The sequence below is a fragment of the Carassius auratus genome, chromosome 42 (genome assembly GCF_003368295.1).
Source record: "Carassius auratus strain Wakin chromosome 42, ASM336829v1, whole genome shotgun sequence".
Classification (NCBI taxonomy): Eukaryota; Metazoa; Chordata; class Actinopteri; order Cypriniformes; family Cyprinidae; genus Carassius; species Carassius auratus.
Genome location: NC_039284.1, coordinates 4,095,613 through 4,106,257, shown reverse-complemented (window position 1 = coordinate 4,106,257; position 10,645 = coordinate 4,095,613).

The window sequence follows — 10,645 nt, the reverse complement described above, 5'->3', positions numbered from 1 at the left end:
TTTTTTATTCTATCTGTTTTCTTTTTATTATTATTATTAGTTAAAATCCCATGCTACGTGTACTGTGTTAACCTAACTGAGACTTGTTATAGCACTTATATATCATTGCTCTTTTTGTTGTTTTTGATTGCTATTGCTTATTACTTATAAAGCCCTGAATGGTTTAGCACCTCCAGTATGTGAATGAGCTCCTGTTACATTATAATCCTCTACGTCAACTACGTTCTCAAAACTGCCAATTTGATAATACCTAGAATATCAAAATCAACTTGCAGGCGGGAGATCCTTTTCCTATTTTGGCGCCTAAACTCTGGAATAACCTACCTAACATTGTTCGAGAGGCAGACACACTCTTGCAGTTTAAATCTAGATTTAAAGATCCATCTCTTAAACCTGGCTTACACATAACATACTAATATTCTTCTAATATCCAAATCTGTTAAGGGTTTTTTGGCTGCATTAATTAGGTAAACCGGAACAGGGAACACTTCCCATAACACCCGATGTACTTGCTTCAACATTAGAAGAATGGCATCTATGCTAATATTAGTCTGTGTAAGGGAAACAGGTCAATTTAGCTCAAAGGGAATCATTTAAGATTTTAAAGGGAATTTGAACAGAATCACTGTTTCACGGCTGTTCACGGAGACGCGCCTGCGGTTCAGTGAACGAGCCGTTTAACATCAAATCTGCGCTGGATACTAATATCCAAACTATAGTGAAAACACTATCAATTAGCACAGTAACAAGATCGGCAGTTTAAGACATTAACTTGTAAGCACAAAACACAAGATACTTCTCTTTCAATATGAATAAGGCTTTATTAGATAAATCTAAGACATATAAACTAATCTAACACATAAACGCACGCACACACACATTCACACAAGTTGCAGGAAGGTCGAAAGTTAGGGAAAGATGAGTTTAAGAGAATGGAAATATGGAATCCCAAGTTAACAGCAATACGTTAACTTGCATAAACATGAACAACCATCAATCACGTAATTAGCGCTCGCATTGAGTTCCTCAATGAGGTTAAAATTATATTAGATACACCAGTAAAGGTCACAGTCTGGAGGTAAAGTTACTTGCATCTCCTGTGAAGAAGGAGCCTCGGTGAAAGGGCTATCCCGAGGTCGTTGATTGGCTGGAAGTTCAGTCTCTGAAGTGACGTCTTGGGAAGCCCGTGGTTGTTGGGCGTTGGCTGAAAGTGCAGAGTCGTGTTCGCTGGTTGAAGTTGAATGGACGTTACAAAACTTAACTCAGAACACGAAACTCTCAAACGGAAAAGAAAAGAAATAAAGTTTGACGAGACTAGGTTGTGTTCCTTCTCATAGTAGCAGCAGGCAGGCACGCTGGAACCGCGCTCAAAGAACAATGATGACTACCGCATGGCTAGATGCTACAAGCTAAAGCTAGGTAGCAAAGCTACAAGCTAAGAGCAGGCATGACTGATAGCACGAGCAAGGCTGGAACTAAAAGCAGACTAAAAGCCGACATGGCTAATAGCAGCAGGCAGACTAGAACAAGGCATGACTAAAAAGCCAAATTTCATGGGGTCCAAAGTATTTAAAACTTCCTTGTTGGCCACCCCTCAAATGTTGCCTTGACCAATCAGATATGTTCTTTGGGTGGGTATCATAAATCATTTGTTTATCTTACCAAGCATGTGGTTCTTGCCTCACAGGGTCTAATTTTGGACATGATTCCTATAACATGATTATGATATATTTTACAAATAAATGATTGTCAGGACAATATCAAGCAAGAAAATGCGATTATTTGAATACTAGACATGACTAGGTATCCTATAGTTATCAAAAGACATACACAATAAGTGATTATACATGATAGTCAAATGTGTGGGTTACACGTAAATGAATATGGAGTTAAGCAATGGAATGATTCATTCATAAGTCTTTTTTGAGTTCATTCTGGTCCATATATAATGTATAAAAAGGGTTTCTTTGCCATTCTCTGGCAAAGGACTTTTTCTGTGAAGACAAAGGTTTAAAGCCCTTCCCCCTTAGGAATTTCAGTCTGGTTTCACTGGCTGGGGGGGGAAGTCAATGCAAGTATTTAACTTGATCTCCTGGGTTTACATGTGATGTCCAGCATTGCATTCCAATCACGAACAATAAATTTGACAATCTCTTCTTTGAATTAAAATTGTCAATAATTGTTCTATTGGTGTTAATGTTGAAAGCTGTTGTGTGAACAAGTTGGTTGGTTGGTTATCTTGTTTGGTTCCTGTGGCACTAGAACTGATTTATGACTTCCTGAGGAATTCAGCTCATGTTTCAATGCACACAGCTCTGATAGACTCTTTGATTTCTCTGATTTGACTCATTTCTGCTACATATATCCCCCTTTCGATCGGCGAGGTGTTTAGGTGAAGACATCGTCGATCGCTGGAGAAACAAAGGCAGAAGAAGCAGACAAACACAGCAAACAGCAAGACAACACCTCCATGACAGTTACTGTACTGGTGCAGGCATCAGGTTATTTAGGTACACGTGGTTAAGTTCAATTAGTCAATGTAGTTTAGCACATTGAGGATAGTTTAGATGGTCTTGGAAATTGTTTTTATTTTGATTCATCAATCAAATTTGTGGTTAACTTTGTTTGGTTCTTCTAGGTTGTCTTACTTTACATGTTTACCATTAGTTTTCTAGTAATTTCATTTTCAATTCAATGGATTGACCTATCATGCATGGAGCTCTCTGGCTTCCATTCAGTTTAGAGTGGCTGGCGGATATTAGGTGTTGCGAGTCAATCCTAATATCAGACCTTCAACCCTCGCAGGGTGTCTAGGCATTTCACCTACTCAGGAAAGAGGGGAAGGATAGGTAAAAGAAGAACAAAACAAAACAAGGCTGCTGTGGGTTTTCCTAGCATGTGTTACAACTACTATTGAGCTAGGATGTCAGGTGCAGCTAGTGTGTCATGAACCTTAACTTAGTGTCAGGTGTTCTACCTATTGTGAGGATGGCTGCACGTTTCTTCATGGTGGGTATGTGTAACTTTGTTACGCTAAAAGTTGGATATTCTACCTGTGGGAAGAATATGTTTGTTGACTGTGTTATCAGTAGATGTGTTTACCTCTGGGTGTAGGTAATGTTGTGTGTTAATGGTGAAGTGCATGTGTGGTCAGATCTGTTCAAGTCTGTGTTGTCTCCCCCTTTTTCTAGCATGTCACTGAAGACTGGCTCTCTGCATCTTTGGCTTGGATGAGGGCGTGTCCATGGTCTAATGAGGGGTCAGTCCAGCAAGGCAGGAAGTTCTTTAGCACGCCGTCGGAGGCAGTTTGGCATGGCTGTGTGAAGCTGAGTTGCAAAACTTGTCTCCTATGTTGCATTCTTCTTGTGATGCCTTCTGGCTGTAGCAGACTTTCTGACCTTCTGTGCTCTGGTGGTTGCTGTTGCACAGACAGGGAATGTGGTACTTGGAGTTGGAGTTCATTTGACAGTTTGTTAGTGACTGAGGTGATGTCCTTTAGTACCTCAGATTTTTCATCAACAGTTGGCCGTTAAAGACTTGTTCATTCTGGGTTGTTGTTGAACAGGTGCTTGTCATCTCTGATGTGGTGCACCAGGTGATCACCGGCCTTCCGTTCTGTCGCTGGTCACAGCGAGCATGACTCAACTTTGTGGTCATATGCATGTAAATTGTCTTGAAGGAACTCTCTTAGTTGTTCCATGACTTGTTCCGTGTCTTCTAATGGTAAGCGGTTATGTTCTTGTGCATACTCAGCACTGTGCATGTCTGAGTGGTGCTGAGGTGGGTTTTGTTGTCGCTTACCCACACGAGTTGCTCTTGGATGAGTCAACTGATTACCTTTGGATATCTGGTTAGGTTTCCAGATGTTATCCTTTTGGTTTCTTGAGAAGCGTGGCTGGTCCCATGGATTTTTCCAGCAGTTGGGCTGAAAGCGGTCGTGGATATGGGCGTCACGTTCTCTGTGCTCTTGATGGAAGACTCTGGTGTTGTGATGCCACTGGGTGTCGTCCAGTGCAAGGCTTGAGTCTTTGTTGACAGAGTTCAAGAGTGTGGATGTTTTGTTACCTTTCTTTGAGGCCAACTTCTGCTTGTTATAGGCCTTCTGTGTTAGGTCACGCAACTGTTGGATGGTCATGGAGTTCGGACAGGCCATGACACCTAGATGGTGACTGACTCCAGGGTGCAGATTCTTTAGGAAGAGGGTTTTGAAGTTCACATCCTCTTCAAGGTCAGAGTTGTTGTGTGCACCAAAGTAGGATTGTCGGAGTCGGTTGTAGTAAGCTTGTGGAGTCTCTTGACGACCTTGTTTGGTTTCCAAGGCAGTTAACAGTCCATGTTCAGACTCTGGGTCTGTAAACTCTTTAATCAGGACCTCACGAAGTCGCTGGTAGTTTGACTTGGTTTGACTGGGCTGTCGATCTAGAAAGTTTCGTACCTCGGAACTGGACGTGGCTCTAAGGAGGTATAACCAGTCTCTGTCAGTCACATGAGGTCTCACTTCCAGGTGAAATTCAATATCTCGCAGATAAGCTTGGATGTCGGGGCTCTCTGTGGAGTTCGGGTTGAACCTGCTGATGTTTTTAGACAGCTCGTTGAGGTCTTTGATGGTCATCCCGTGTGCAGCTTCAAGGCCTTGGACGGGAGGTTTTCTTTCGTTGGCAGGAAAGGGTTGTGTGGCGAAGGCAGGTGAGGTTTTGGGTTGTGGCCCTTCGCTCCTTTCGTCATATGCCAGTTCTTGGACGTGGGACTCTGCTCTGCTCAGCAGTGATGAGGCTAAGAGAGGTTTCTCTTTCCTTAGCTCTTGTTTGTGCTTGTAAGCATTTTGGAGTTCTTTTCTGACCATGTAGAGCTCATCGTTGGTATCATCTAGTTGTTGGGTCAGATTGTCCGTTTCAGTTCTGTACCTTTCAAGGTGGTCTTTCAAAGCACTATTTTCAGAATTCTTGTTTCTGATGTCTATCTTGGCTTTCTCTAGTAGCTGTTCGGCATACTGGAGTCTGTTTACCAGGTCTTTCTGAGCAGCCGTTGCATGTCGCTGGTCGAGCTGAGCTGCTGCCAGGGCTGCTTGGAGCTTCATAACTTGTTCTGGTGTATCCTGCTCCCTCTCGCTGGGTGCTTTGAGTTGATTTTGAACTTTCACTTCCAGCTTGTCTATGCGATGTTGAGCACGTGCCAGCTCCTCTTGAAGGTGGGTGATGTGCTTGTCGCTCAGTTTCAGCTGGGTTGTGAAGGCATAGCTTAGTGAGCTCGTGATCTTGACTAGCTCCTCGTGGTTGTTGTTCTGGCTTGAATCTTGTGTCAGGAATCTTCTCAGGATTAGGATTATTATTAAAAATAATAACAGTTCAAATGTCTTTGGAGTGAGGCTGTCTGTTATGCCTCTCAGCCAAATGTTCACATCTTCCCCATGGGCAATGGGGTCTGCAGTCTGCGGCATGTTGGCACGCTAGGGAGAAGAGAGACTGACACAGATCTGTGTGGAGTAAAAGCCTATGTGTGGTGGGACAACTAAGTGTTGTATCAGTGATTGTGAACCACTAGTGAAATGTGGTGATGACTGTGTTGGTCTCAGGGTGTCTAAGTAGACTAGAGATGCGAAGACTTTGTCACTCTAATGAGGAAGAGGAAAAGAGAGACAGAGGTGAAAAACAAATTCAAATGACAAGCAAAATTTCTGTTTTTCAAATGAGGAAAATTATTTTTTTCCAATTAAATGTTATCAAAAACATAAACAATATTATTATATTTCTTGCTTTGGACAAAAGAATACAATAATAATTCTGATATCTCTTTTCTTAGTCTGACAGGATTGACACCGTACACCTTTCAGTTGGACCGCTCACCAGGGAGTCAGCGAGGCGACAGTTGCTCAACACGTATCTCTATTAAATTGATCCCAACGTTGGATGAGATGCTAAAACTTGGATTGCGTTTCCAAATGTAGGGAGGTTAGGAAGAACAAATGAGAGGATGATTACAATCAAATTCATAAGGATGATTCGTTGTCTTTGGCACGGTTGTGTATTTACATCACTTAGAATTGATTGATGGTTCTTACATGTCCTACAAATGTAAAAAGAGAAGAGGAAAGTAAAGGAGAGAGAGGACGGAGATGGTAAGTCTCAGTAGCGGTTATCTGAACTACAAGGAGAGCGTTGTGTTAGTTGCTGCACAACTTATCAAACAAAATAAACTTTAAGTGAAAGAGGGTTGTCTTTCTAATTTATTTGAACTCGTAGTGAGGGATAACAATGTCTCCTTTTAGGGCTCAGGTTTGTCGTTCCCAGGCTAGGATACACACAAGAAATGGTAAGAAATAGGAAAATTAAAAAAATTAATAAATGGGCAAAATATGCAAAAATGAAATTAAAAAGAGGAAATCAATACGTAAAACAATAGTGGTTAAGTGTATAACCAAAACAGGAAGAGGGGTAAAACGCATTCAAATAAGTAAAGGTCTGAATAGCATATATTTCGATGGGTAATAAATAAATTAGGAAGAATAAGTTTACTTTAACTTCCAAAGTTCAAGGCTTATTCATTCCTAAAATAATTAGACCCAAAAGAGAATACTAGAAATAAAAGATCATATGAAATGATCTGAGAGGGAAATTTTAAATGATTCAAAATAAATTTAATGTTTCAATTAAATTTTAATTTGACAATTAATAATTGTGAGTCAGTATTTCCCTTTCTAGTAAAATGAAAATAAGTGGTCTAGTGAGAAAACAGAGCGATAAAAAGAAAGAGACTAACAAGTGTTAGTTAAGATGTTGAAAATGGTTAAATCACGTCAGCGTTGCCCAAACACACATTATTCTACCACTGGATGGTAATGCTAACGGCTAACCTTTGAGGCTAGTGGCTTTAGTATAGACTTCAATGTAAATGCAATGGTTTCGTTAGCTTAGCGACACCGCAGAGTTTGTGCGCTGCGCGTGCACAGTTCAGAGTTGCTCCGGAAGTACGTTAGGCTTCCGGGTCACGGTCGTCACTATGGCAACCAAAACACATTCTAGTGGATCAGCACATGAATCGTTGCATTGTTGCAAATACAGTTAAGCATGTTACATGAAATGTCGGCTCATTTCAACACTGTACAAATAACAACACCGCCTTTCAGTTGGTTTTGCGATGTGGCACTTAAACTCTCAGTTTGTATAGAGTTAAATTTATCTTAATTCAAATAGCAGCTTCCTGCTGTAGTTATTATATCAATCTCAGCAATTTGATTCTCCGTGCCAGTTTTTCTGGACACAAACATAAAAGTTTTCCTTCGCTGTTGGTACACAGTTAAAATTTACTTGATCAAGCTTTTAAAACACTCCCATTCAAATTACTCTCGGACACACGCAGTGTTACGCGAGATTGCATTCACTTTGTGAACGGATACAAATGGGCAAACATTGTTCTCTAATGTTTAACGTTAACTTAGGGGAGTCGAATATCAAATTTGATTCGGCAGTGGAACACGCACTGGCAATCAAACTATATGAAATATGAATACGGGGACTTTGATAAATAGATTGAGGAACCCGCTCAAAACTATTCTTTATTCACCGATTTATATCCCTTTTTAAACACTAACAGTTTAGCTCCGTTCAGCAAACAGTGACTGAGATAGCGTTTGAGACACTGGAACACGCAGTGAAATCAAATCAGCTATAAAACAAGGCATTACACAAATGAGGAACACGCTCAATTTCTACCTTATTGTACGATCTCAGATGTTTACTTTTAAGTTCACTTACTGCTGATAATAAAGGGGAGACGGACTCGAGTTAAAGTCTCCTCTAGCTCCTTTCATTCAAGCGGGAGGGCGCGCGCTGCTTACGTCACACAAACACAAACACACACTCCAGTCTCGCAAGCTTCTCACCTTTCATTACTTTAGCAAAATCAAAGATTAAATAACTTGGTTTATGCTCACAATTTAGATTAAACTGCCCGCATTCTCCACCATTATAAATGTAAGGGAAACAGGTCAATTTAGCTCAAAGGGAATCATTTAAGATTTTAAAGGGAATTTGAACAGAATCACTGTTTCACGGCTGTTCACGGAGACGCGCCTGCGGTTCAGTGAACGAGCCGTTTAACATCAAATCTGCGCTGGATACTAATATCCAAACTATAGTGAAAACACTATCAATTAGCACAGTAACAAGATCGGCAGTTTAAGACATTAACTTGTAAGCACAAAACACAAGATACTTCTCTTTTCAATATGAATAAGGCTTTATTAGATAAATCTAAGACATATAAACTAATCTAACACATAAACGCACGCACACACACATTCACACAAGTTGCAGGAAGGTCGAAAGTTAGGGAAAGATGAGTTTAAGAGAATGGAAATATGGAATCCCAAGTTAACAGCAATACGTTAACTTGCATAAACATGAACAACCATCAATCACGTAATTAGCGCTCGCATTGAGTTCCTCAATGAGGTTAAAATTATATTAGATACACCAGTAAAGGTCACAGTCTGGAGGTAAAGTTACTTGCATCTCCTGTGAAGAAGGAGCCTCGGTGAAAGGGCTATCCCGAGGTCGTTGATTGGCTGGAAGTTCAGTCTCTGAAGTGACGTCTTGGGAAGCCCGTGGTTGTTGGGCGTTGGCTGAAAGTGCAGAGTCGTGTTCGCTGGTTGAAGTTGAATGGACGTTACAAAACTTAACTCAGAACACGAAACTCTCAAACGGAAAAGAAAAGAAATAAAGTTTGACGAGACTAGGTTGTGTTCCTTCTCATAGTAGCAGCAGGCAGGCACGCTGGAACCGCGCTCAAAGAACAATGATGACTACCGCATGGCTAGATGCTACAAGCTAAAGCTAGGTAGCAAAGCTACAAGCTAAGAGCAGGCATGACTGATAGCACGAGCAAGGCTGGAACTAAAAGCAGACTAAAAGCCGACATGGCTAATAGCAGCAGGCAGACTAGAACAAGGCATGACTAAAAAGCCAAATTTCATGGGGTCCAAAGTATTTAAAACTTCCTTGTTGGCCACCCCTCAAATGTTGCCTTGACCAATCAGATATGTTCTTTGGGTGGGTATCATAAATCATTTGTTTATCTTACCAAGCATGTGGTTCTTGCCTCACAGGGTCTAATTTTGGACATGATTCCTATAACATGATTATGATATATTTTACAAATAAATGATTGTCAGGACAATATCAAGCAAGAAAATGCGATTATTTGAATACTAGACATGACTAGGTATCCTATAGTTATCAAAAGACATACACAATAAGTGATTATACATGATAGTCAAATGTGTGGGTTACACGTAAATGAATATGGAGTTAAGCAATGGAATGATTCATTCATAAGTCTTTTTTGAGTTCATTCTGGTCCATATATAATGTATAAAAAGGGTTTCTTTGCCATTCTCTGGCAAAGGACTTTTCTGTGAAGACAAAGGTTTAAAGCCCTTCCCCCTTAGGAATTTCAGTCTGGTTTCACTGGCTGGGGGGGGAAGTCAATGCAAGTATTTAACTTGATCTCCTGGGTTTACATGTGATGTCCAGCATTGCATTCCAATCACGAACAATAAATTTGACAATCTCTTCTTTGAATTAAAATTGTCAATAATTGTTCTATTGGTGTTAATGTTGAAAGCTGTTGTGTGAACAAGTTGGTTGGTTGGTTATCTTGTTTGGTTCCTGTGGCACTAGAACTGATTTATGACTTCCTGAGGAATTCAGCTCATGTTTCAATGCACACAGCTCTGATAGACTCTTTGATTTCTCTGATTTGACTCATTTCTGCTACATCTGTTTCTCTCTTATTCCGAGGTCACCGTAGCCACCAGATCCAGTCTGTATCCAGATCAGAGGGTCACTGCAGTCACCCGGATCCAGTACGTATCCAGACCAGATGGTGGATCAGCACCTAGAAAGGACCTCTACATCCCTGAAAGACAGTGGAGACCAGGACAACTAGAGCCCAGATACAGATCCCCTGTAAAGACCTTGTCTCAGAGGAGCACCAGGACAAGACCACAGGAAACAGATGATTATTCTGCACAATCTGACTTTGCTGCAGCCTGGAATTAAACTGCTGGTTTCGTCTGGTCAGAGGAGAACTGATGATGACATCACTGAATTCAATGATGAACTGGATTTAACTGTAATTTTGCATTATTGACACACTGTTTTGCTAATTAATGTTGTTCAGTTGCTTTGACACAATCTTTTTTGTTTAAAGCCTTATATAAATAAAGGTGACTTGACTAAAATATATAGATTGAAATATGTATATGTTTATTCAAATGGAATTACAGATACAGTATGCACCGCAGGCTATTTTTCTCATTGTGCCCAAAGGCATGATCTACAAGCCTTGTCAATGTGCCACACTAACAAGAAACTATGTTTTTAGCCATGGTTCGTTCATCGAAACTATGGTTTTGGGAGTTGTTTAAATATGTTGGTTTGTTTAACCAACCTGACATCTCACCTTCTGACTCAACCAATGATGGGAGTTTGGGGCGGTACAGTCTGACTGACTGATACATGGCAGGGTTCAGGAAAAGCAGTAATGACACACACTTCACCTATAAACTGCTAAATTTAGGCAAAATCCACAATACTCACTGTTTGACTCTCCATCCATTCTCCAAACAGCTTGTCCTCTGTAGGGT